This window comes from Pan troglodytes, chromosome 4, assembly GCF_028858775.2.
Source record: "Pan troglodytes isolate AG18354 chromosome 4, NHGRI_mPanTro3-v2.0_pri, whole genome shotgun sequence".
In the NCBI taxonomy this organism is placed as follows: Eukaryota; Metazoa; Chordata; class Mammalia; order Primates; family Hominidae; genus Pan; species Pan troglodytes.
Window position 1 is genome coordinate 9,190,079 of NC_072402.2, and position 27,999 is coordinate 9,218,077.

A 27,999-nucleotide genomic window follows, 5' to 3' on the forward strand; every position below is an offset into this window, starting at 1 on the left:
AGAGGGCTTTTGGAGAGCTGGACATGTGGAGGCCGACAGGAAGGTGAAGAAGTCATCTGCGTGCGGTGAGGGTGGCGCACCCCAACTCCATGGGGACAGAAGGTCCTGCATTTAGGACCCTTCCAGACCTCACACCTATGTATCTCTTCATCTGGCTGATTACTTATATCCTTTCAAAGACGCTTCTTAGTAAACTGGTAAATGTTAAATGTTTCTCTGAGTTCTGTGAGTCACTCTAGCAAATTAATCAAACCCAAAGAGGGTGTCTTGGTGACCTCAACTTGAAGCCAGTTGGTCACAAGATTTGGAGGCCCAAACTTACAACTAGGAGGAAGAAAGGAACAATCTTGGGGACTGAGCCTTCAACTTGCGGGATGGGACACTCTCTCTAGGTGGACAGTGTTGGAATTGAATTGGGGGACACCCAGCCACTTGGCAGTGGGGGAGAATCTGCACACATTTGGTCACAGAAGTCTCCTGGGGTCATTGTTGTGTGGTGAGAGTGGAGGAGAAACACAGTTTGAGAGTTGTTTTTCTGATACGAAATGAAAATATAATTTAAATACATCTGGAAAATAGATAAGTCTTTATTAACACCATTCTCAATTTGTCAAATTTCCGATGAAAGAAAGGTCTATTTTGTGAATTTAAGGATTTAAGCACAGGCAATAACAGATTTAAATACAAAAGTATAGAGGTGTCATTATTATACATTTTCTTCCTAAGTGAGTATGATGAACTTTATTGGTTGAAAGATTGCTGCTGAGAGTCAGTGGCACTGAGTCATATTTTAACCTTTTCAATATGACAGAATAAACCATTAGCTGTAATCTTATTCATATTGTTTCTGTGGTTGTCAGAGTCTGCCACAAAGTCCCAGCACTCCCTTCGTCATTCCAAAGCATCACAATTAGTCTTAATTTCTACTCCCACTTCATCTGAGATAGGACTCTTTTGTCTGTGCTAACACTGACAGGTTTTCAAACTGTCTTTTTAAACATTAGACTTTGTATTTGTAAGGCCCCTTTCCACTGCTAGAGCCACTGGAATTGCACTTTGAAGTTTGCATATAATCCTTTATTAGTCTTAATATGTGAGGATCCTAACTATACACTAAGTCATAAAGAATTCCCTCCATTCAGACAATGCCCCCAATCCTATGAAGCAGGGAGTGAACCTGGACATGAAGTAGGGAGGAGGAAGTAGCTGGATGGTCAGATGGAGCCATTCCTCCATGATGTGTTCAAAATGATTTCTTATACCTCCAGTGAATTTATAGGAGTCCTTGCTGATTGAAGTCATAAACTTTGTCAATGATATAAAAAAGAAATTTTGGAAAAACAGGCTGAATGTCAGATATAAACACAATACCACCATTGATTACGATGTTAAATTATATGGGGGTTGTCACACATGTCAAGGGACCACTGGTCTTCGTCCACTGTTAAAAGTCACCCTAATGGATAGTCTTTTTGGCATGCAAAGTGGTTCAGGATGTTTGTATTGGCTATTTGTCTTAGAACTAAGTAGACTTTCCACAAGGCTGGTCTAAGAGTTAGGGTGTATAGTATGAACAGTGTAGGAAAATTTATTGGATACTATTTTGCACTGTTTTGCTCCATACTGAATTTGTTATGTCAGAGGCTTTCACTCTGATTTTTTTCCTGAGTTTTAAAATCCAAAAAATGTGAGAAAAGAACAAAATCTTTTTGTAGTCTACAACTGCTAACAAATTAATCTCGGAAATCCCTTTGAATACCAACATAAATGTGACCTACATCAATGTATATGGACTCAGGGTCTATTCAGCTCAGGGATATACCTCTGTTGGATACTGAATGGATATTGCATCTCTGTGAAACCTGCTCTGGCATCATGGTGTCTTAACATTAATCACGAAAAAAGTTATTTTGATTTTCTGCTGAGCTTTGGTTAATTTTACTGACAATAGATGCATTACAAAAGAAAGGAGCTCTTTGAAAAACTGAAAATTTAATAGGAAATTTTATTAAATACATCATTTTGATTTGCAACCTTATTATAAAATTCGAAAAGTTCATATTCTACATTTGAATTGTCCATGTTTCCTTAATAAGCTGCAATAAAAATAGAATATAAAAAGTAAGCAGCTTCTTATCACTTTCATCTTTAATTTAATTAAACTTCTCTGGCTTGGTAAATCATACAAACCCATTAATATTGATCCTAGCATGTGTGGTTTTTTCCTAGCTATTTGTTGAATTCTATTATTTTTAAACTATGCTTTATTATTAATTATCAAAAACTACTTACATGTCTCTTTTCATTCTAGTTTACTCATATTGTTTTATAACAAGAAAAGAGATGAAATTTGTTGATATTAGAGGGAAGTTTTGTTTAGGTTAAACGGGGGGTAATTTTAATTGAAGATAAAATATATAACCACTCTAGATATGGAGTTCAGAACTCCTCTGATTAGTAGTTGGGACTGAGGTGGAGTTGAGGTAGGGACTGTAATTCCACAGTTCTTTGATAGAACTTGACCTGCAGTGGGTGAGATAAAGGAAATGCGGTCTTCTTGCAGTTCAGGAAGCCTGACTCCTATTCATGCACATAACACCATCTAGAACAGAAGCAGGGTTATTTTTTTATTTTGGATTCAGGTTTCTCAGTGTATTTTCTGAATAAGGAATGCAATTAATTAGTTCTAATTTTCAGAATTTTTCTCTTTGCTTCAAAAAATATTTGTGCATGTGTGTGTATGTGTGTGTGTGTATATATATATAAACACAATTCATTGGGTTTAGGGAATTTATTTTCTTGTATACTTATATATAATATAAATTGGTCTTACTTTATATTTGGAAACTGCATAAATTGAGGTAGTTGCTTGTCACAAAAACTGTTCTTGCTTTCTTTAACCTGAACTGGAAATTCAAAAGCTTATTAAAATATTAAGGCAACTAGTGTTCTCAAAGTAAATTTTCCCTACTCAGATTTTAGTCAAACAACAACATGCCCATAATGAGTTAAATCTGTGCTTTAAGAAAAAGAAAAGCAATCGTGCTGAGGAATCCTAGTTGGCCCAGGAGGTTAGAAAATGGAGGTTGATTCTCCCTCTACAAGTCATCAATTTGATTCGGTCCAGGTTGGCAGTTTTTCAGAACATCTGTCGTCTGATTGCTCTTTAGTGGCCAGTAAACAAGAAAATCCAGATGTTCTTAGTTTAGTAGAGATCCATCATCTAAAATGCCCCAAGGTCCTGTACACTTCTATGTGCCTAAAGGTCACACTGAAAAGGACGAGGGATCTCTGAGAATCCTTTCTCCCAGGCATTACTTCTAAGTGCTGGACATGCTATCCTAGTGCCTCCCTCACATGGCCAGCGGAGAAGGGCCTTGCCCTACCTCTCAGACTGCAGCCCTGAGCCACTCCTTGGAGGTGAGGAGCACCATTCACCTGAGCAGCTCCCTGCCCTGGTGTCTGAGAAATAAATCTGCCTTCAGTCATACGGTTCTACCAATCTGAGCACACGTAAGTATTTTTCTGTGTTGTCTTCTTAAAAGCAAATGCTTTCTCCTTAGAGTATTTTTTTTTAATTTAATGTAATCTCATCCAGAGGAGGAGATTGTTTTGTGATCACCCTGTGTAAGCCATATCAGCCTCTCTCCCTAAAATGTGGTTCAGATATCAAGACTGAAAATGCTACACATGCAATAAGAGAGAATGCAAAGATTTATTACAATATTAGGGCTTTCTGGGGAGAGCATCATTTTGTAAAGGGATGGCTTAGCCATGGTCGCCCATGCCAACATCCACAATACATAGTTACAAACGCGTAAGTGTGATAAATCACGTTCACTTGGGGCTTGGCTTGTAGACATATTGATTTTTATAGGAATATTTATATACAAATTTTTCAAAATTTAAATCTGTAAAAGCCAATTATTCTTATCACTGCAGTGCAGGTGTATGTGGCTGGGTGATATTCTGGAAAAGGGTCTGGGTCATGTTGGATGATGGTCATGTTGGATGACCGGGACAATTAACCAAGTATAGGAGGGGATACTGAATACTGATATTATTTTGCTATTAGTATTTTGGCTACACATACTATACTTATATTTATCAGAGTAACAGGGAGCTTATTGGAGGCATCGACGAACACTGTGGGCATTTTTCCATATGCAGTTCATGTTAGAGTTTGGGTGAAGTCCCTGGTTAAAGAAAAGAGGTACCTGGGAAGTTCTGCCTGTAAGTTAGAGTTGCAGCAGTAAGTGGAAAATAAATGTTCACGTGGGTCACGGCTGTACCCTGTAGCCATGAGGATGGAGGCTAAAGGTCCAGCTCAGGCCATTGTAGCTAAAGAGGTATGCTCTAAATTTGCCCAAGAACTCAGACTTTCTCACAGACAGAACTGAAAGTACACCATAGAGTTGATAGATCTTCGAGGGTAAGGTGTGTGTCCAAATTGCCAAGCTCGGATAGGAAAGAGACCTCCTGTGTTCTAGAGACAGCCCTAGATCCTCCCCAGCCATGGTGTTCAGATGGGCAGACACAGGCTGCTCAGCGGTGTCCAGAGATGGCTTCAAACTTGCTGTCATTTATCTATGCTCTGATCAAGAGCACGGGTTATAAAATTGTTGTAAAACCAGTCCAGTTGGGAAAGACATAGAATGCACCCTTCTCCCCATCTCAATGTTCCCCTGCCTGCCAGTGCCCATGACTCTCGTAGAGCTGCTTTGCCCCTTTTCTTCCTGTGCTTTACCCTTTATGGCATGCCACCAGGCATATCTATGTGTGTGCGCATGTGTAAGTGTGCACCTGCAGGCTGGATCAGTCTCATAATTTATTTTTAATTACTAAAATTTGTGCATACAATCATTACATATATTTTTATTTTTACTTGTATTAATTTAAAATATGTTCTAATATCTAAAGTTCATTTTAAATTTTGTTTTATATGTGTATTAAAATTCATTTTAAATATTAAAATTTGCTTTTAATATTTACAATTATTATATTGCCCAACCTTTAAAGAGTTCAGTAATTCACCACAACATATACTTCATTTCTTCTCCCTAAAGGAAAATATATTCAACTTTTTTTGTTGATTATTTTGGGGTTTATTTCCACATCATTAATAATTATGTTTATATTGTTGCTTCTTAATTTTTCAGTTTTAGCTGTAATCTGTTTACTCCCTACAATTAAAGGTGGGGATTTACCTCTCTCGTATGAATCTTTCTTCCCTGACCTCTTCTTTTTTCCAATTCTCCTTTGTTTAATCTTCCAAATATACTTGCATCATAATTTTGTTTAGATCAATATTTAATATTTACATTATTACTATATACATGTTCTTCATATGTGTTTGCATAGTTTATTATAATGAGTTTATCTTTCTTACTGGTATTCCTGTCACTGTTTCAGCGCCAGCCTCTCCTTCCACTGTGTAACTTATGTCTCAGGATGCTCCATCACACCCTCACTCTCACTGCCTGGTGTGAATTCCTCCTAGCCTTCTGGCTGCTCTGAGCTGCCTGAAAGGATTTCTCTCTCGGCCCGCTGGCTGCCCCCTAACCTCAGACCCCAGATTCACTATCATTTTGGAAATCCTTTTATCTCTTTTTAATGGTGGATGTCAAATTTCCTGAATTTCCTTATCTTTTATTTCTTTCTTTCCTGGATTATTCCTTGGATTTTGTTGGTCATGTTTTTTAGTAGCTTCCTGAGATAGGGTGCACAGGTTGTAAAATTTTTGAGAACATATATGTTTGAAATGCCTTTTTTCTACCCTTGCGTTTTATTTGTAGTTTGACTTGCTTCAGAATTCTAAGGTGGAAATCTTTTTTTTTTTTTTTTTTTTTTTTTTTTTTTTTTTTTTTTTGCGACAGGGTTTCCCTCCGCTGCCAGACTAAAGTTCAGTGCTGTGATCACAGCTCACTGCAGCCTCGAACTGCTGGGCTCAAGTGATGCTCCCACCTCAGGCTCCCAAGTAGCTTGGACTACACATATGAATCACCATGCTCTACAGTTTTTGTAGAGATGGGGGTCTCACTATGTTGCCTCGGCTGGTCTTGAACTCCTGGCCTCAAGTAATCCTTCCACCTTGGCCGTCCACAGTCCTGAGCCACCGCACTTGGCCTCAATCCTTTACATAAAACCTGTTTTCCTCTTAGGAAGCTTGCTGCATTTTCTGTTTGTTATATTCAGTGTTCCGAAAATGTATGATGCCATCCCTCGGTATGGCTCTATGTTTCATCCATTATGCTCAGCAATCAGTGATGCCTTTAAATCTGGAAACCCACGTTTCCCAAGTCCAACCTTATTTTTTTAAGTGTTTTACTGACAATTTTCTCCTCTTGTTTTCTTTGTTCTTTCAGTCATCTTTAATTGAGAATCTGTAATCTTTGTATTATAATAAAATGTTTAGACTTTTTTTGTTAATGCCTTTAGAACTGGTTAATTTATTTTAACTACAGTATGGTATTATAATATATGAACAGATCTTAATTGAATAATACATTAATAGACATTTAGATTGCTTCTCTTTTGCGATTTATAAATAATATTTTCATGAATGTCTTTGTGAGTATATTTGTGTGCCTGTGTACAGAATTTATGTTCTATAGAGAATGGCTAGAGGAAAATGTACATTTAAACTTTACCAGACATTTTTACATGTTAAGTGGTAATACCATTTACATTCCTACTTATGATCACTGAAAAACATTTCTCTGCATCCTCATCAATGCTTGATACAATTATACCTTTAAAATGTTGCCAACATGATGGATAAGGAATTGTTACTCAATTGAATTTGCAACTATAAAAGTTGGAGATACTTGCATATATATTAATTCAACATGAAAGTTTCCTCTTCTATGAATAGCTGATTCATATCATTTGTCCATAAATTCTAAACTAAATTGAATTTCTAGGTATGACAAAAAGCATACCTCAAAATATAAAAACAATGCGAAATCTGAATTACATAGAAAATACTTGATTTTTGCTTAATAGGATTCCATAACAAATAGGAAAATATCTAAATTTGAAGGAAACATCTAAATGAAATTTATTCATAATTTTTATATTACTTTGTTATTTCAAATAAGGAGACCATTCCTTTTTAAAAATTAAAATAGCAAATGAGCTATGAACACTGATTTGCTTTTTATATATTAATCTTGTTGGCTGTTTTCATCATTTATGGACCATCGCTAATGTGCCTTATATGTAAGCTGCTTCATTTTTTGAAGTTACAAACAAAAATATATATTAAATGTTTTTCTATGTCCAAAATAGAAGACAAATTAACCATAATCCTGAAAATAGGTATAATCAATATTAATATTTTATATATATTTCTCTCCTCTTCTTATGCCTATATAAAAGTTATATATTTTAAATGTGAATATTTTGTGCAATTCACATTTTTTTCAGTCAATATCACATGAGGAACATTTCCTTCTACATTAGCAAACATTATTTTGCAACAGTATTTTAAATGGCTGCATAGCATTCTGTTATATGGATATACAACAATTTATTAAAGCAGTTTCTCACTTTTCTATTGAAAAATTTAGCGTGGTAATGTTAAAAGTTCCTGATGAATGCCTAATGTAGAGTATATTTTTACTCCTACTTTTTCCCATAACATTATCTGAATATCATTTTTATTTCCCATTCTAAAATTATTACAGTAATTCTATGCTTCATTTGTTAAAGACAGCATACACGTGCACACACGTGCGCACACACACAGGCACTTTCCATGTCTTTTGGCAGAGAGATTCATATCCTGGTAAATGGAATCAAGTTTGGTACCATAAGAAATTAGTGACTTTGCGTGCTTTGTTAAACCAATCTGTGATCCATCAGGAAAGTGTTAACCTAGCTTAGTTCCCTTGCATGGTTATTTTTAAATAAATTGATATTGATACTGATGTCCAGTTGCATGAGGTGGTGTCTTAATAAGTAATTCATTGAACTTATCAGCACATCACAGGAATTTCAGATTAACACTCCTGATTTACATGATTAAAAGTGCCACCATTAGCAGAGCAAGGAAATGAAGCACTTGCTTCCTAAGGAGCTGTTGAGATGATCATTGAAATAGCTGAGTACCGTATTTCACTGAGTCACAAATACATATTTTCATCCAATTTTAACATGAAAAATGTGAACGACCTTACAGTCAACTCTGTCTTAAAATACAGCTGGTGGCTGTATTTTACTTTCTTAGTGGTATGCACTTTATAGCACAGCTTGTATTTGGTGGCTTCCATTCTTGGACCCACAATCTACCAATGATGTGATAGATACCTTGGGCGTGGCTCCCATCATCCCCCCATTCTCGTGGTTAAACACTGAGCAGTCCACTCCCCTTGAGCATGGGCTGGAGCCAGTACGCAGAGCACCGCAAAAGGGATGGGATGCCATTCTGAAATTAGGTTATAAAAGACTGTGAGCTCTGTCTAGCTAGCAACCACTGTATGACCCTTCTTTCCTGCTTGTTCTGATGCGCAGGACCACCCGATAGGGTACTGAGGATGGCTTCTGACCTGGAGGCATCAAGGACCTGAAGGCAGTAACCATTTCAGAGGACAGCCACATCCCTCAAATTACAAACATCTAAAATGTCCATTAACTGTTGAGTGGATATATAAATTCTGATGTTTTATAAAATGGCATACCCTACATCAATGAAGATGAGTCAATTACTTCTGCATAAAACAATATACATGCATCTAACCAATATGACACTGAGTGAAAAAAGACATCCATAGAAGAGCACAACTCACCATTCAGGAGGTGAGTAGGCTGAAAGAATCCATGGTGTTAGAAGCTGAGACATTAACTCAAGGATGAGAAAAGTAATAATAGAAATTGGGAACTGGTGATGAGGGTTTTTTGGTTAGATAAAATTCTGGTAATATTCTATTACTTTTCATCTGAGTGATGGTTATCAAATTGTGTTTATTTTTTGATAATTTAGAAAGTGGCACACTTATGATTTGTGTAAATTGTCTATGCAATTTTTATGTCATGACTTTTTTGTCACTGTGGCCGGGTGAGAGCTGGAGTGTCATACACCAATTTTTTTTTATTCTCATTTTTCTTTAAGTTCTGGGATACATGTGCTGAACGTGCAGGTTTGTTACACAGGTATACATGTACCATGGTGGTTTGCTGCACCTATCAACCTGTCTTCTAGGTTTTAAGCCCCACATGCATTAGCTATTTGTCCAAATGCTTTCCCTCCCCTTGCTCCCCACCCCCCGACAGGCCCTGGTGTATGATGTTCCCCTCCCTGTGTCCATGTGTTCTCATTGTTCAACTCCCACTTATGAGTGAGAACATGTGGTATTTGGTTTTCTGTTCCTGTGTTAGTTTGCTGAGGATGATGGTTTCCAGATTAATCCATGTCCCTGCAAAGGACATGAACTCATTCTTTTTTATGGCTGCATAGTATACTATGGTGTATATGTCATGAACCAATTCTTAAATATTTTGAAGCCTTCTGGCCAGACAGTGCTAATCTTAAGTCTCTGGCTAACTGCATGAGGGCTAAGGATTGTGGACATGAGTGGGACCAAAATAGAGAACCAGAAATAAGCAAAGTGTGGGAATATCTATTATATTAAGCTATTTCCAAAGGTCACACAGCTGTTAAGTGGAAGAGTCAGAACTGTAGCCTGAGAGTTGAATTCCAGAATCTGTTCGGCTAACACACAGTAGACTGCCTAAGAGAAAAAGTGGCTTGTTGAAAACTTATATAGTCATAGGTTATGGTACTCAAATTCAGGTAACCCTATGTTAATTTAGTGTTCCTTTAATTATATTAGATACTTTTCAATTTTTATTAGTCAATTTATACACTAAACATTTTTAAAAACTATTTTATATGAGGTAACGTATACTAATCTTGGAGATTCAAAATGTTTAGGAAAAAATCCCTCCCTCAGTGACTTCATGGTTAAGAAAAGCTTATGGATACAAAATCAAATTAACTTAAATCTGACACATATTTACCATGGCCAGCAACTGGCAAAAGGTGATCTAAACAGTAGACATTCAAAGATGAGTAAGACATAAAGCATGCCCACAACAACCTCACTGTTTAGTGGGAGATGGGAACATTTTAAAAAATAGATGAGGTCAGTGCAATATAACATAAAACATGTCTGAGGCTGAGAGCTGGGTGAGCCCAGCTGGCCACGTAGGGCTTCAGAGAGATGGCGAGATTTTATCTGGGCTTGTAAATAGAAATGGAATCTGTCAGGAAGATATGGAAATATTCGAAGAAGAAAAAGCTGATTGTGGAAAATGTCTGGTGTCAAGGAATTGCCTGTCATGGCTTGGAAGTGAAGGAGTGGCCAGTGTGAGTGGTCTCAGCTTGCAGGAGACAGGGCTTTGCTAACAGCCTTGTGCCCAGCTAGAGAGCACTCAGTAGTCAGAGGATAAATGAAGTTACCATAAACTTGAGCTAGAAGGAAATGGTTCAAGAGAGTTCAGAAACACATTCCATTGCTGGGGTGACAGAGGACTCAGGGATGATACAAGGTTCAATGTTGAACAAGTGGGTACTGCTCACAGAGATAAAGAAGAAAATGGTTGTAGAAATTGCTACTGCTTTGGATTATGATACGTTGGACACACTCAGTCTAAGTTGCCTGTGAAATATTTCGGGAGAAGAGTCCAATACATTTCAGCTAAGCAATATTTGTATATTCTTACATCCTTACCTTTCTATATTATCAAATGCTCTTTGCTCTTTCACTACTTACACAGAGAAGAAATTCAAATGAAAATGTTATGAAAATATCCAAAGACTAAAAATCCACTGCTATCACTGAATCTAGGATGAATGCTTTTTGGAGCTATCAATTTGTGAAAATTGTAAGATAACTTATTTTATTAAAGATCATTTTTAAATCAAGGGTAAGTCTTTCGGTGGGGCCAATTTCATCAATAAAATTAGTAAAAAGTGATGAGCAAACTGATCTACCAGTTTTCTGTTTGTTTTTACCTTTGAATTTTAACAGTGTATTGAGATATAATTAACATACCATATAATTCACTCATTTAAAATACACAATTTGTTGATTTGTAATACAAATTTGTGCAATTCTCACAAAAATCTAATTTCAGAATATTTTCATTATCACAAAGGAAATCCTGTATTCATTAGCAGTCTACAAGGCTCTTGCCATATTTTAGTAAAACTGTACTTAATACTCTAAGCAATTGTACTATTTCAAAAATAAGTATTTCAAGATTTATAAAAGGAGATACTCCTTCACTATTTCAAACATAATTCTAATATTATAGCTTCTAGATATACCAACTAAATCTAATTAAAAGTCAATGATGCAAACCAATAATATAATAGTAGATCAAATGCTAGCATATCAAGCACACAGATTATCAGAATAAACTTAACAAATTAATAAACCAACTATATACTATCTGCAAGGAACTCACTTCCAATATAAAGATATGTGTAAGTAAAAGGGGAAGAATAGAAAAATGTATGCCATGCAAACATAAATCAAACAAAAGCTGAAGTTATTACATTAATGTCAGATCAACTAGACTTCAGAGAAAAATATTCCAGAAAAAATAACATTAAATAATAATAAAAGTGCTCTTCACCAAGAAGACAGAACAATCCTATGTGCATATGCACAAAATAACAGAGACACAGAATACATAAAGAAAGAACACTCTGCTTCTAGGAGTTAAAAACTCATGGAATCAGAGAGTAGAATGACGGTTACCAGAGGCTGAGAGGTGAGGAGAAGAATGGAGAGATTTTGATCACAGGATACAAAATTGCAACTAGACAGGAAGAATAAATGATAAGTATTTAAGATGAGGGATATGTTAATTAGCTTGATTCAAGCATTCCACATGGTATACATATATCATTATAACATCACTATGTATCCATAATTATATATGATTATAATTTGTCAAAAAATAAAATAAAACTAATAAATCTGAAAGGAGAAACAGGTAAATTCACAATCATAATTGGGCACATCAGTAACCCTCCTCTCAGTAATTAAAAGAAATGATAGGCAGAAAATCATAAAATATACAGAAGAACTGAACAATAATACCAATAAACAGAATCTGATTAATATTTACAGAACTCTTCAGTCAATCAAAGCAGAATATACTTTCTTTTTAAGTGTCCCAGGGATATTCACCAATATAGACATTACCAGTTCATAAAACAAACTTCAATATGTTTAAAATTTTATAAATAATAAAAGTATACTCTCTGACTATAATGTAAATAAATGAGAACTCAATAACAAAAAACGAGATTCCAGTTATTCATAATCTTCCCATTTTTTCAAGTATTCCATCAAATACTTGGAAATTAATTAGCATATGTCTAATAACACATGGATCAAAGAGGAAGTCTCAAAGGAAATGTACAAATATATTGAACTGAATGACAATGAAAGTGCAACATATCACAGTATGCAGAATGAAAATAAGCTGTGCTGAAAAGGAAAGTCATAGCACTTAGAAATGAAGAACAGTCTGAAGTCAACACTTTAACTTACTAGAAAAGAAGAGCAAGAGCAAAATAAACCAAAATCAGGAAGAAAGAAGAAAATAACAATATACAGCAAAAAATGATAAAAATTAAAATAAGAAAACAGAGAACGATTAATAGACTCAAAGTGGTCTTTCAAAATGATAAATGAAATGGATAAACTTCTTGCAAGCCTGATAAATAAATAAAAAGAGAACATCCATCTTACAGAAATCTGAAATGAAGAGGGGATATCACTACTGGTATCACAGATAGTAAATAATCAGAGCTACAAACAACTCTATGCACTTACATTTGACAACTTAGATAAAATGGACACCACTTGAACAGTACAAACTACCAACACTGGTCCAAGATAGAACAGATAATCTGAATAGTCCTACTATAAAGAAAATTGAACTATTATTTAAAAACCTTCCAGGAAATAAACTTCAGGCTTAGATGGTTTCACTGGTGGAGTCTACCAAACTTTAGAGAATAAATAACAACTCTACATAGTGTCTTTCTGAAATAGAAGACATATTTCTAAAATCATTTTTGAGTTTACTATTTCCCTGATACAAAATCAGGAAAATACATTACTTATAAAAAAAAGAAAGAAAATTATACACCAATATTCCTCAAGAACATAAACACCAATATCCTGAACAAAATATTAACCAAAATATGTTGGTTAATCTTATACACACACACACACACACACACACACACATACACACACACACATATATATATATTTTCACCAAATGGGGATTTATTCCTAGGGATGAAAATCTCATCTGGTATTCAAAAAAAAATCAATATAATTTTCCATATTAATAGTGTAAAGAAGAAATGCCATACAATCATATCAATTGATAGAGAAAAAGCATTTGACAAAATGCAACACCTTTCATGATAAAAATATCTCAGCAACCTAGGCCTAAAACTTCCTCACCCAGATAGAGATCATCTACATAAAACCTACAGCTATCATCGTATCATATGTATGTCAAGAGGTACAGATGCCATGTAAAAGAGCTCTCAATGGCCGAAGCTGAAACAATTTGAGCTATAACACGCATACATATATAAATTTCTACATAAAGTAACATAACAATTTTGTATAAAGCCAAATATATCTTTCCTATGACCTGAAATTCAACTCCTAATTATTTACTCAAAAGAATTGAAAACAAGTTCACAAAAAGGTTTTTCTAAAATGTTCATAGCAGGTCTATTTACAATAGTTAAAAACTGGAAGACATCCCAGGTATCTTCAATAATGAATGAACAAACCAATTGGAATATTCCCACAATGGAACACTACAATAAAAAAGTAGCAAATGTTTGGTGAATGCAAGAACATGGATGCATTACAAAAGCATGCTGAACAAAAAGCCTCACACATGTGAGAACATATGGCTCCATTTCGTTTACACAAAATTTTAAACAGGCAAAACTGATCTCTATTGAAAAAACAAATCCGAACAATGGCTGCCAATTTGGGTGTAGTGGGGGGGTAGTACCGGAAGTGGCATAAAGAAACTTTCTGTGCTAAGCATAATATTCTATATTTTGATAGGGGTTTAGGTTATGGTATATGTATTTGAAAAAAAAAACTCCATAAATCTATACTTACTACTTATGCATTTCATTGTGTATACATTTTAATACAAATCTATAAAGAAATATTGAAATCATGCTAATGTATGCATGCTTAAGCATTTGAAAAGTTGTGTACTGATGTCTGCAATATACTTCAAAGCATTTCTAAAAATGGATTAAATGATACATGGATGTATAGATTTGATAAATCAAGTATAATAAAATAATGATAAAATCTAGGCGGTGGATATTTTTGGACTCATTGTAGACTTCTTTCAGTTTGCTGTGTTCTTGAAAAATTTCATTAGAAAATCCTGAAAAAATTAATGCTACCCAATTCTTTATAGAGATGCCATTTTCCCACCAGATTAGAAGACAGACTGATGCACAAATGCCTTTAAATCAACTCACTGTGTCTAAATAAGGTTGCTGCATCCATTGTTCATCATTTTATATTTTTGTTTTTTAGATTCATAACTTTCCTTGTGTCTCTTTACTGCTTTGAGCCAACAATGAAATTATGTGCTCTTAAAGATTCTGATATCCCAACAGACCTCAAACCTGCAAACCTAATTGTTCGAAAGGCTCTTCTTATTGACCGACCTATATTTATGTGCATTGTGATTGCTGCCTGTGGGGTCAGGCATGCAAACATCAATAACCTACCACCAGAAGGCACATTTTAATGACAGAGGTTAGGGAAGCAAAAGTTTACAGGATTTGCTCCCAGCAAGCTCCTTATTCATTTTAGGGTCTTCCCCAAGATTTGTGAACCCCAAATATAGCAGAGAGGCTACTTCCTCATCCAGTGCTGTGAACTTGTTCATGTAGTAATGTTATACCGTCTTTTATCCATCTTTATTCATCTGTTATAAATTAACACAGTATCCATAGCCTTGGAATCACATAGTATCCATGCTCTTGGAATCACATTGAAAAAGCACATAGTGTCCAAGCCCTTGGATTCAAATTGAAAAGGTTTTCTAAAACTAGACAGAAAAGGCGGTTTTTGTGGAATACTCTTTGGAATTAAGCTGAGGAAGAATGTTCTAAAGAGGACGATCCAGGAGGACACAGGGCAGCAGAAATGAGGCACAGAGATGATTAGAGAATACAAAGATAGACCTTGGAAACTGTTCCGTCTCCAATTTCCTCATTAAGGCATGTGTAACTGCAGCCACTGGCCTCCATCTCTGGGATCACATTCCTCTGCTCCAATGTAGCACTGTGAGATTAGCAGGTTTCATCTGAATTTCAGATGTTCTAGGCACATTCCTATGCTCCAGTATAGCAGGCTTCATCTGAATTTTAGATGTTCTGGGCACTTTGTCATAAGTGAATTTGTCAGCATAGAGAAGTAAAGCTTTGATTATCTCAAGAAAGGGGGATTCTACATATAATAAAACACTTGCTACTCAGATGTGTCTGTGGGTACATAACAATTGCTGCAATCATATCTCAGTCCTGTGGAAAGAAGTGGGTGGTATGGAAACATAAACCAAGCAAAAAAAAAAAAAAAAAAGAGTCTGTATTAGTCTGCTAGGGCTACCACAACAAAATATCACAGACTGGGTAGTTTAAACTGGGTCTTCACCTGGTTTTCCCGCTATGCATGTCTGTGTCCCAATTTCCCCTTCTTGTAAGATCACAAGTTGCACTGAATTATGGCTTACACTGTTGACCTAATTTGAACCTGATTACCGTTCTAAAGACCCTGTTGCCAAATGCAGTCATGTTCTGGAGTACTGGGGGTTAAAACTTCAAATAGAAATGTTAGGGTGACATAATTTAGTCCATAGCACAATCCTTTCCTTAAAATATTGTGAAATTCTTAAGATAAGAGTATATCACCTTGGGAGGCTGAGGCGGGCGAATCGCTTGAACCTGAGAGGCGGAGGCTGCAGTGAGCCAAGATGGTGCCACTACACTCCAACCTGGGTGACAGAGCAAGACTCCATCTCAAAAAAAAAAAAAAAAAATAGAGAGAGTACATCACTTCAATAAACTGTAACATGCAGGGAATGGAGTGATAGTTTTGTGCTTTGCCACAGACTTTCATCATCTTTTTTTTTTTTTTTTCTGAAACAGAGTCTTGTTCTGTCACCCAGGATAGAGCACAGTGGTGCGATCTTGCCTCACTGCAACCTCCACCTCCCAGGTTCAAGCAATACTGCTGCCTCAGCCTCCCAAGTAGCTGGGATTACAGGTGCATGTCACTGCGCCCAGCTAATTTTTGTATTTTTAGTAGAGACAGGGTTTCACCATGTTGGACAGGCTGGTCTCGAACTCCTGACCTCGTGATCCTCCCGCCCAGGCCTCCCAAAGTGCTGGGATTATACGCATGAGCCACCGTGCCCGGCCTTGTCATCTTTTTTGTAGTGACAGGAAGCAGGCTTGCTTGTGCACCTGAGTCCACTATGCTTCCATAGGGATGTGCACATCAGTGCTTCTCCTGCTCTGTTGGTTGCATGATTTTATCACAGGGGTCTGATTCCAGCCCACTCAGTTCCCATATTACCTGGCTTCCCTTTCAGTCTGACCAATGAAAGGTACAGGCCGGAGACAGAAGGACAGAAGGGAAGGGGCGCCAGGGTATCTCCCCCTCTCTCTCTGCCTTGGTGAGTGTTTTCAGTAGCAGCCACATCTTCCTTGCTGCTCAGGTTCCTAGAAAGCCCTGAGCTCCATGGTTCCAACTTTTACTAGGCAGTCCCCAGTATAAAATGCTAGTCCCATCAAAATGCCTCTTGTATTTGGTTACTTGAAATTCTACTGCTTCCTACTGTTGGGACAGTAGCTCCTTCAGGCAGTTAAATTGCCACGCTAACCTGCCTGCCTTCTCATCTTCCCAACACCTATGTAACAGATCTTTATGTTAAACTCCCTATATGTGGAAAAACTAGAGTAGTGTTTGCTTCACTGCCTGGATCCTAGCTGATATGGGGGTGGTCTGCTGACCAATGTATTTGATTTATATATGCACACACACACACAGACACGTGAATAGACATAAACATACATCTTGCTTTTCCTTTGTTCTTCTCTTTCTAAACTTAAATACTTTTTATTACCTAATTCGAGCTCCAATTTGGGGTTTGTAGATGCTCAGATTTCTTCTGAAACATATTTCTTTGCAGAAAATAAAATTGAAGTCTTTATGAAAATCTAAAGATGCTATGCTAGTTTATTGCAGTAAGGAGAATGAAGGAGAAAAATAAGAGCTGTGACAAAATTATAGAAGCAAAATAATGTTGTCAGATTTAATTAGGAGGTGTATTATGGCAAGGTGGGGTAAGGGAGAAAAATAATCCATGCTAAAGTTGGTCACTGGCAGATAATATTTTGAGTAAAATATGAAAGGAACATTTGTATTCTTTGTCAAAATCATTACAGATTTATAGATAGTTTGAAAATGGAAGACATGTGAACAAATAATTGTAGGGAGTGTGGCTCATGATCTAACCTAGACCTTTGCAAATGCCATGAGAGACTGACAGTGAAGAGACTAAAGGGCTTGAGACATAAAGGAGAAGGGATTCATTCTGGATCTTTAGGAGTTACTAGGGTGTTGTAAGGAGTAGGGGATGGGTCCTCTGGGCAGCTGGAACAGCGTGTGCAAATTATCAAGATGCCCCGAGCCTCAGTTGGTTAGGGCATGGTGGAAACTGTGTGTGCTAGGAGCATGGGGTACATGGGCTGGAGAGAAAGGGGATGAGATTCCGGCTCACACACCCATCACTCTTGAATAGGCGGGATGCCTGACCACCCTTGGGAAGAAAAATGTGAGAATAACAAGGTTTGAATAATAGTACTGGGGCTGACCACAGACTGCTAGAGTTCCAGTGGGGAATGGAGGGAAATGATCTGATGAACTCAGTTTCCTTTCCTTTAAGGACAGGGCCACAAAGCTGGGGTGACCTTTGTTGTCAGTCTGTAGGCTCCTCACATCTCCACTGAGATAATGAGAACCCAACTTTCACTTTAGGTGCACTTGAGCAGAACGTACTGTTATTGGCCATGTCCAGGTTCATTCTGCCTGCACGCAGTAAATCAATCACTGTGACATGGGCTTTGCAAAAGAGAATAGATGTATTCACAAGGCCACAGAGCAATGAGTCAGGAGAACAGGTCTCAAATCCTCCTCCCTGAAAATAAGGCTTATGGATATTTATGAGTTAGGAAAGTAGGGTGTTCTAAGGTGAAAAATGAATAACAGGTTCATTCTGCATAAGCGCAGTCAGGCTTCATGGGACTTCACCAGACACATGTACAGAAAACAGCAGTGTCACCGTAATCTAAGGATGGAGCTTTTAGCCCTCCAACATCAAAACGCCACTTGTAGTTTGGGGTAAAATATGGAAGGTCCAAGTGCTGTAGGGCACTTGCACAGGCTCAGTTGAAGGGTTCATGGTCTCAACCAGTTTGAACTGGAGGGAAGCTGGCTTAAGTTTCTGAAAAACAACTGAAGGAACCGTTAAAATGGTGACCTTTGAATGTTATCTGTAAAGTGTCCAGTGAAGGTTAAGTTTGAGCATTCAGTCGCGAAACCTTCTGCTACTGCGGCCTTTGGCTGCGTGGAAAAAGGAAAACAATAATAATGATAACACAAGGTAAGTGACTAAAGCAATCAAGGCAGGTAGAACTGATCAGATTAACCCCTCAGTTTCAGGACTCAGAGACAGCGCCTTCAAACCCGTAGTGCCTGGAAAGAGGAGAAACGGAATAGAGTGACAATTAGCTGAACAAAGATATAAGCACAAAAAGGCATGTGCATGTGCCTGTGAGGTGGCATCAGGAGCATTCATGCCAGCAGTGCCAGTGAGGGAGAGAAGAGGGGCCTGGGTGGGGACAAGGCTGGGACCTGCTGTGGGTGACCAGCTGGCCTGTCTGTCTTGGAACCCCTGCCTGCAGCCTCCCCTCAGATAACATGCTGCACTCTGGGTGCTGTGTGGAAACTTCTGGACCTCTGGGAGGACATTTTTACAAAATTGTGGTACACTATTTTGTAAAAAGAAATTATTTTATTCAGTACAGTTATTTCAAAATAAGAGCATACACATGAACACTGTCATTAAAGCCTGTCAGGGAGGTACCAGAGATCTTCAAGGAGTTAGAGTCTCTTATTTGAAAAACTGCCGCAAAACTACAAATTAAATACCCACAGCCTTAGAAGTAGAAATTATATTTAAAGATCGTCGCATGTGATGATAAAAAACATTGTATTCATATGAAGCTTTTGATGATCCCATTATTAATGAGAAAGATAATTTTAAAATTAATTACCTCCTTATCAAAGATAGAGTGATTGCATGAAAAGGCACTTTGAAACGAGGACCCCTCGTGAATCCACTCTGGGTTTCTTGTACTGCCTTCACAAGTTACAGGAACTGCCAGAGAAATCATTAAAATATGACTGTGTATATTTAAATTTAAGATTAAATTCAGACTCAAAGCTGATGTGTATGAAGCCTTTTCAGAAAATTGTTCCACAAGAATCATCATCTTTAGATGCACTGAAATTTATTTTTCAAGAGGCCTCATTAGGTATTTATCCTATTGTTGTCACAGCCAATTTAATACTCCTCAGGAACAGTTGGATCAGGATTTTGAGTCTACTCAAAATTTAGTATAATAAAAATTATTTGTGATCTTACATTTCCCAAGAGCAAGTGACATTGTTTTAAATTATATCAATAGAAAATAAAGTTGCTAAGTGCATACATTTTAATGGCTTAGTGGAAGTATTTTCAGAAAAATGTAGCCATTGAAATCTTACGCTCTAGCAAGGTATCACATTAATAAAGTATTATTACTTATATATTATATACAATTATTATTTCCAAGTATTATTTTTGCAATTTATGATTGTGGTGTTATGTACAAAATTACTCTGATTGAGTTTTATTAATGAAAAAAAATTTAATCAGAGTAATTTTGTACATTTATGATTGTGGTATTACTTGTGTACAAAATTACTCCAATTATTATTAATGAAAAATATTTTTATAAAAAAATTAGCTGAGCTTGCTGATACATTCTTATAGTCCTAGCTACTAGGGAGGCTGAGGCAGGAGAGTCGCTTGAACCTGGGAGGCGGAGGTTGGAGATAGCCAAGATCATGCCACTGCACTCCGGCCTGGGTGACAGAGTGAGACTCCATTTCAAAAAACAAAACCCAACTATTTTTATATAAAAGGGTCTATATTTGAGTATCTGCAACTGAGCTTATTTTTCTTACTTTTGAAGAGGAGGATTCATGTTTTCATTTAAGAATATTTACTGAAGTTGTATATATTTAATGTATGCAGCACGATGTTTTGAAATCCTTGTACATAGTGAACCCATGGCTGCTGTCAAGATAGCTAACGTGTGCGTCTCTTCACAGAGTTACCATTTCTTTGAGTGTGGTCAGAACACTTAATATCTACCCTTTAACATATTTCATGTATATAATACAGTAGTATTAACTATAGTCTCCATGCTACACATTAGAACTTATTCTTTCTACATAATTAAAACTGTAATAAGATATCACCCCCGCCTGTTAGGATGGCTATTATCATAAAGACAAAAGATCACATGTTGGGAATGATGTAGAGAAAAGGAAAACCTTATACACTATTGATGGGAATATAAATTGGCACAGCCACTATGGAAAACAGTCTTGAGATTCCTCAAAGAATTGAAAATAGAACTATCATATGATCCAGCAGTCCCTTTTCTGGGTGTATATCCAAAGAAATGAAATCAGTGTGTTGAAGAGAGGTACCTGCACTCTCATATTTATTGCAACATTACTGACAATAGACAAGAAATGGAATCAACCTAAGCATCCAACAATGAATACATGAATTAAGCAATAGTGGGATATTAACAATGGAATATTATTCAGCCCTAAAAAGGAAGAAACTCTTGCTGCTTGGGACAAGGTGGGTGAACCTGAAAAACATTCTAAATCAAATAAGCCAGATGCAGAAGGAAAAATATAGCATGGTCTTACTTATATGTGGAATAATAATAATAATAATAACAGTAAACCGCAGTGCATTAATAGAAACAGAGTAGAATGGTGGCTATCAGGGACTGAGGAGAGGGGCAGTGATGGATAGGGGTTGATATTAGGGAAACTGAGACTTGTTGGTCAAATGATATTTTCATTTTTGCACTGGCTTCACAAATTATGTGACTGGTTCTGCTTATAAGTGTGCTAATTCTATAGAATTTATTTGTTCCTCTCAGGTATATTTTCATTTCCTTTTGTTGGTATTTTTAAGCTACTTAGCTACCTCAGCATTACTAATGTGTTCTAGCTAATATTATCTTTCAGATTAATTACTCTGAATGAATTGCATAGCCTTATAGAGTAAACAAGTTTAATGATTTGTAAACTTCCTCCAGACTGCTGTGTGCTTTACTGTTTCTAATTGAATCTGTCACTGTTTTATTTATTTGTTCATGTTTGTAAACATTTCTCCTTCCCAGTGAGTCAAGGAGCTTTCAACCCATCAACGTGAGCTGTGTCACCTAATTCCCAGTTGTAAATATGAGCTTGTAGAAGGGTGATACAATTTGGGTGTGTCTCCACCCAAATCTCATCTTGAATTATAGTTGCCATAACCCCTATGTGTCATGGGAGGGACCCTATGGGAGGTATTTGGATCATGGAAGCCGTTACCCTCATGCTGTTCTCATTACAGTGAGTGAGTTCTCACAAAATCTGGTGGTTTTATAAGAGGATTTTCTCACTTTTGCTCATTCTTCTCTTTCCTGCCACCATGTGAAGAAGGACATATTTTCTTCCCCGTCTGCCATGATTGTAAGTTTCTTGAGATCTCCCCAGCCCTGTGGAACTGTGAGTCAATTAAATATTTTTCCTTTATAAATTACTCAGTCTCAGGTATGTCTTTATTAGCAGTGTGAGAATGAACTAATACAGAGTGACGATGGTTCTCCAGGTGCCATCCCCATAACTGGTTGTTGAGTACCCCAAATGAGTTTACTTCTAAAGTCTGTGGGCCAGGATACTGAGGAGAACTTCCTTAAATACCACTTTGATACTAATTTTTCTCTGACTGCAGGAAGTACCAGTTATGTGCCAACTAATATCACACCAGGCCTCCATGGTCCTTAGAACCCATCACCATTGTTCCTTCAAATTGAGCAAGGATGTGCTTCAGGCTGGGCCAGCAGCATGGCTCTTCCAGGGGAGCCATGGAGGAAGCACATGGGGAAGGTTTAACAACCAACTTTCCAGTGTGCTAATAAGAATTCTGATTGATTAGTACTGCTATTATTTTAAGAGAAGGGGAGAGATGCTCTGCCATGTGGTGTAGGATTTTCTTGACTGGGAGGCAGTTTCTGAATCTAAGGTATAATGTTGGAGAGGAAACGAGATGGTGCTAAGGATGGCTTGGTGGGATAGAGTCCTCCAATAATCTCATACTCACTTCCAACCCAAGACATGCCTAATGAGCCTACAATATGAGAAAATTGAAAGCAAAGGATGTTTGCAGAAAAGCATCCCTGGCCCTTCCTTTTGTCTAGACTGACAAAACCTCCTATAAACCTCCAATTCTAGAGCCTCCCCCAAGGTAGAGGACTGATGGATGGAAGGGGTGGAGGTAGGTGGTGCTATTTCATGGAGAAGTACAGGCCCTGTTGCTCCATGATGTGGAAGGTTTTGGGGCCAGGTACAGAGGAGGCAATTTGTTCACAGCATGGTGACCTGGTGGCTTTTTGGCAGTCCAGCAGAGATGGAAGTGTCAACATGACCACACAATGTTTGCTCAGCATGAGGTTCATCTATCTCCCAGACATGACTTGGCAGTCTTCTCACTATTTTCTGTATTCTTTCAAGAAAGAACTGCCACTCTGTTCTCTGCATTGCATGATTAACTTCAGATTTTTTAGCTAACAATTGCCAGTGTCTTCCTTCGTTTGACTACATACCATGTACAAAGTATTTTTAGCATATCTCTCATATTATCCCTTATTAACTCTCTTAGCTTTAATTTATGACATACAACATATCATAGTAACTTCTACTCAGTGTTCTAAACTGGTATGGAGTTTCTTCATTTAGCAATATGTTAAAGCTTGTGTGTGTGTGTGTGTGTGTGTGTGTGTGTAAGAGAACATTGATTAGATGTGACCTATACGATGGGCCTGTGATCACCTCTATAGCATTTTGCCTCCAGGTAGGGGACTGATTCCTCTAACTAGTCAATTTGGGGAGGATAAGGGCTCATGGTCAGGTGGCCTCTGTCTTCTGTCTCTTCAGCAGGCCTGTCCAAGGAAAATGTAAGTAGCCTTGGCTCCTCCACACTGCAAGTCTTACTATGCAGGCTTCCATCTGCAGCACCCCAGTCCAGTGCTGAGACAGGATGGGAGAGTTGGTCTAATTCTGGAATTTAGTGAACTTTCACAAGCTACATCCTGTGATTTAGCTTCTATCCATAGCATGGGTTATATTTTGATGACTTCTTTTCTTTTCTCTTTATATTTTCTTGTCTTCTCCTTTCTTTTCTTTCTTTTTCCCTCCTCCCTCCCTTCCTTCCTTCCTTTTCTAACTTTTTTAGAGCTATTGGCAAGGGCAAGTAGAAGGGTGCTATTCATTGGGATACACATGGGATAATCCAATGTTTGTTTTGGTTAATATAGTCAGTTGAACTCCACAACTTCTTTATCACTGAACATTAAAATTGTCTCTATTGGATCAGGTTAACTTTCAATCACTTAGCTTGTGTGTGTGTGTGTGTGTGTGTGTGTGTGTGTGCTTCAAGATTATTTAGGTGAGAAGTATAATTTACATGCATCCCCCAAAAAAACCCTGAGGATACTTCTCAGGCTAGGTAATCTTTGAAGATGAAACATGGGATGGTGATCCTTTCCGTACAACTCAATTATTAAAAAGGTATGCATCCCAATGTTTTGCCTGTGGGTCCTTCCTGCTTGAAAAGACACTGGCAGAAATGTACAATGACGAACCTGCTATTTGTGGACTGGTAATCGCTAGGTTCAAGTGCACGTGGTGACCCACACATCAACCCTGCAGGGAGTGGTTCTGCTACTTAGGGGTTGTCATTATTACATTTTTTTCACCCAGTATTTCAGAATCAATCCAAGATTCATCTAAATGCAAAATAGGTGATAATGTTGCAAATGGGCAGAATACTGAAAGGAAATAAAATACAATGACCTTAGGAAAGAATGGGTCGTGAGATAAGCTTTTGATGAATTATAGAGCAGTCTTGGCAGTAATGCCATGATCAATGAATTAATCATTTGTTGCTGCACTGTTACATTGTTTTTAATCTGATAATGGAGGGGATACATTTTCCGTATAATTTATCCTATGTTTAGCATAGATGGGACCTTCAAAAAGTGCTTCTAGGTGAAGAAAAATCACCACTGAATTTGAAACAAATAGAATCTACACCTGTTGAAGGAGAAACTTCAAGTATAAGAAACTTCTCTGAGAGGTAATTTTCACTTCTGCTGATGAAATTAGGGTGCTTTATAATTCAGTCAAGAACACAAGATTTTAAAAAAAATGTCTGCAACATTCTTGTATTAGTTTCCCATTTATGTGCAACCAATTACTACCAACTTATCTTGGCTTACCCAAATATTCTGCTTAGGGTCTCTCCAGGATGTAACCCTGATGTCTGCTGGCTGCATACTCACCTGGAGGCTTGATTAGGGAGGAGTCCTGGTGAGTCTCACTGAGGTTGACAGAACTCATCTCCTTGGACTGTGTGACTGAGAATACTGGCTCTCCCAATTGATGGCTGGAGACTGCCCTCAGGTCCTAGAAGCCACTCCAGTTCTCTGCCACATATGCAATTATGACACAGCAGTGTGCTTCTCCCAGATTGGGAACAAAACTGTTATTTACCCATAAAAGTTCCCAGTTCTCTTTTAAGGGCTTTCATCCAATTTTAAGTAAGATCCAGTCAAGATAATGTCCCTTTTGCTTGACCAAAAAAAAGAAAAAAAAAATACCTTATCTGCAGTCTTAGTTGCCTGAAAATCTCATCACTTTTGCCTTAAAATGTACTTAATGAAAAAGAGTGAAATATGTGTTCATTTTGCTAAATAATGTAACCCAATCAAAGGAGACTGATCCCATCTCATTTTTCACATCCTGGTGCTTAGAAACAAGTCACAGGTTCTGCCCCACTCCAGAAGCAGAGACGATCCAAGGCCATAAATCCTTGAGGGACACTTCAGAGTGCATATGCCACAACTTTTATTAGTTTATCATATTTACTGTAATTTCCATGTGGAAATTTGAAGAGATTCTGGAAAAGGGGAATTAAAGATGAGAGATTAATTCAGTCCACTGCAGAAAAGTGGGAATTTGATTCTAGGAGCATTGTACTCATTACCTGGACAGCTAGATAGTCCTAGAGTAGTGGAAATATCCCTCAAGACAGTAACTTCCCTCCATGCTTTCTCTTTCTGCTCACCAAACACTTTTGTACTTTACATTTTGGTCTCTCAAGTGAAACTGCCACCACAAAAGTGTGTTCTGAAAAAGCATACCACCAGTTTTAACACTATTTAAATGACTAGATTTTCATTCTGTATGAGTAGACATGGGACAGAACAAAAAAAATAAAAAATAAAAATAAATTGTCATTCCTGTTTATCTTTGTCCTAAAATTTTTTTTAACAGACATTTATTCATTGATTTACTGCTTGCCTGGAGCTTGTTTCTGTCCATGTAATGTCGCTCATTGTCTGTGAGGAGACTGAGATCTGTTTTAGTTCCTGTGATTCATCTGCCCTGAGGCCAGGTCAGGGGTATCTTCTCCTAGAATGAATTCCTTCCTCCTCGCTGTCCATAAGCCCACTATATTTCTCTGCAGCCAGGAACCTCTGGGGAGCATCCCTGTTAACTGCCATGCTCACACTGGAGCTCAGCCCTGGGCCTCTTTTGCTGACAACTCCACTCTTCCAAGGAGGCCAAAATCTGGTGGGGTCTGAGGACTCACCCTGAGCTGCTGGGATCACAGGAAAGACCCTGCAGCCTTCGCCACAGGATCTGGTCCAGGGACCCTTTGGAGACTTCAAAAAGATAGTCACCCTTCTCTGTCAACTGAGGAGAGTTAATTTTCATTCCCTGGAGACATACACAAAATCTGTTCACTGGACAGCTCTGCCCAATGCAACCAGGGGGTTTTCTTCTTCAACGTCTCTCTATCTGCAGTGCCACCCTTGTGCATGAAGATGATCATGGTTTTCCTGACAACACTGCTTCAGAACCCAGATTCTTCTGTTATGGCGATGGCCTCTCAAAAGAGCCTTTTAGTGATGAAAACAACTTCCAACATAGAACTGTTTCTACGCTGTGATTAAATGCAGGCATTTGATATAGAGCCAAACACCTGAGGAAGACGAAGTGACTGGGTCTGGCTTTAGAACTACACGGTGTTAAGACCCATGTCTTTCTATGTCTGGTACGGCTTCCCTTTTGGGAAGAAGAGCGACAAGATCAGTCTCCCTCCACTCTAGAGAAACCACCATGAGGGTCATGGCAGTCTTGAATTGCGAGCTATGGAGATGTAGTGACTCTTCCATGTTGCTGCTGTGCATCATGGTCCCCCTTGAAATTCACAAGCATTTCGGGTCCTGAAATCCTGTGATGCAGAAGGAGACCCTTCTCCCTTTTGAAACACAAATTCCAAGTGACCAGTCCTTAAAGTAGGTTATGCTTGGGTACAGTTTTAATTTAATCTCACAACCCTTAGCATGAGAACTGATACGCCGCATATCTCTAAATAATCATCTGAATTCAGGTTTTGTTTTATGTCTTTGGAGCCTGATACCAAAAGCATTTTCGGTATAGAAGATTCTGAGATTGTTTTCCTCTGACAGAGTCATCCATAATCAACCAAGCGATGTGCCACATTCAAGAAGGCCCAGGTGTCAACCCAGGACAGACAGAAGAATTTATTACATGGAATAAAGAGTGAAGCTTAAGCCAAAAGATCCTCTGGTGATTTTTCTTCTTCATCCTTCATTCTTGACAATTAATTAATCAATGTATGAATATGGATTGAACTGTCATTATTAAATATCTTTTATATTCTTACTTGTGTTGAAGGTTTCATAGGCAACAGAAGATATATTGATGGGATATACATATTGATGACTGCAAAATAGTCTCAGAGATAGTGTAATAATGACCACTTCTGCAAATGATTTTTCTTTAATGTGCTAGAAACCGTTAACTGTTCTAGATGCTTAGCAGAAATTATCTGAAATTCTCACTGGGGAAACTGCAATGTGGGTAAAGCTAGCCTACTTTAAAAATAACAAAAGCAAGGCTCAGAGTAAACTTACCCAAATCTCCACATAAATAATGAATGAACAAGAAAGCATTACTATTATATCATTATTATAATATTAAATATGAACAGTTAATTGACAAGAGTGTCTTATGTGGGTTGGATTATCTCAGAATGAGAAGAGTACTTGGTGAGTTGCAGTCACAATGGAAGCATAGAATTGAATTAAATGGTTCATTTTTTTCTGGCTATGATTGATTATTTTACTCCTCAGAATTGAAAATTAGGCTGGGCAAGGTGGCTCACGCCTGTAATCCCAGCACTCTGGGAGGCCAAAGCGGGTGGATTGCCTGAGGTCAGGAGTTAAAGACCAGCCTGGAAAACATGGTGAAACCCTGTTTCTACTAAAAATACAAAAATTAGCCAGGCGTGGTGGTGGGCACATGTAACCCGGGTACTCGGGAGGCTCAGTCAGGAGAATTGGTTGAATCTGGGAGGCGGAGTTTGCAGTGAGCTGAGATCCCGCCACTGCACTCCAGCCTGGGCAACAGAGTAAGA

At 37.7% G+C, this 27,999-nt stretch overlaps 1 long non-coding RNA gene across 1 annotated transcript; it reads left to right on the plus strand.

The window, feature by feature from the left end:
* Positions 1-27,244, plus strand: LOC107974615 (uncharacterized). The gene is made up of 6 exons (XR_001717463.4): positions 1-197; positions 8,515-8,799; positions 21,930-21,962; positions 24,509-24,627; positions 24,787-24,860; positions 25,827-27,244. It is a non-coding gene; the product is annotated as an uncharacterized LOC107974615 (long non-coding RNA).
* The last annotated feature ends 755 nt before the right edge of the window (positions 27,245-27,999 follow it).